Here is a 1,280-nt window from a genome sequence, read left to right as displayed (position 1 = left end):
CCTTGGCTCATTTTCCCATGGTTCCCCCTCCTCAACAATATATCCACCTGCAGGAGAAAGAAAAGTAAGTTCTGTTTGACCTTTTTGATTTCTGTCTCATTATTCAGCAACCCAAATGCCAAATGCAAGCAGGGACAGAGTTAATTCAAAAAAGTAATTGGAAACTTACTGTAACAAATAGCTTCCTAGGTTCAAAGCCAGGATTTGAAACCAAATCTACATTTTACTACCAGTTCCTTTTCCCACTGGATGCAGCTTTTGCGGTTAGAAATGGATGAGTCCAAATAGCAGCCGTTTGAACTTGAACAATCCACGGTGCATGTTGGTTGTTAGTAGATGTGTGCTTCATTCTTTCAGGGTCAATAAATTAAGTACCAGTGATACAGTGGGGTTGATGCAATCGACTAGTGCCCCCCTCCAAAATTTCAGGCCTTGTGCCTTTAGTAGAAAGGATTATTATTATTATTATTATTATTATTATTATTATTATTAGTAGTAGTAGTAGTAGTAGTAGTAGTAGTAGTAGCAGTAGTTGCAGTAGTAGCAGCAGCAGTTGCAGGAACAGCAGCAGAGTGGTAAAGACAGCAAAAAGCATGACTAAATACCAAACAATGCTGTGTCAAGGTCAACTTAGCCTTTCATAACACCCAGTGACTTATAAGTCCCACCCCGTCTTCTCAATCCCCTTTGCTTGTAAATAGATATATTTTACAGTGTGTGTGTGTGTATGTGTGGGGGCAGTGCCAAGATAAGTGTACATAAACCCCGAATTAAATTCACATAATTATGTCACATGAGCTGAAGGGACATGTTGCAGATTAAGAAGAACTCAATTAAACGACAATATGTGATGTGATCGTTATCAATGATAACGTTGATAAACTGATATAATAATTCAATGCCAGGGAAATATATGTGTGCACGTCCGTATGTCATCGTCATCATCATCAGCAAAATCATCATCATTATCATCATCATCATTTTATGAGGGGTTGCCGAAATGTTCCTGGCTTTGGGTAAAAGAAAGTACAAGATTAAGTACACCCTTAATTATGATTTTACCCAACGTATTCCCCTCTCAGATTCACTCACTTATTGCAGCAGTTCTACAGATTTCTGTAATTACTGGAACTTTGGTATCTGTGCCAGTGGAATGTCAGAAGTACCATTTTTGCTAGTTTATTTTGCCTTCAGATTGGAGCCTGGTGTAGCCATCTGGTTTCACGGGTCCTCAGTCAAATCGTCCAACCCATGCTAGCATGGAAAGCGGACATTAAATG

The sequence above is a fragment of the Octopus bimaculoides genome, chromosome 19 (assembly GCF_001194135.2).
Source record: "Octopus bimaculoides isolate UCB-OBI-ISO-001 chromosome 19, ASM119413v2, whole genome shotgun sequence".
Classification (NCBI taxonomy): domain Eukaryota; kingdom Metazoa; phylum Mollusca; class Cephalopoda; order Octopoda; family Octopodidae; genus Octopus; species Octopus bimaculoides.
Note: the sequence above shows the minus strand (reverse complement) of the source record.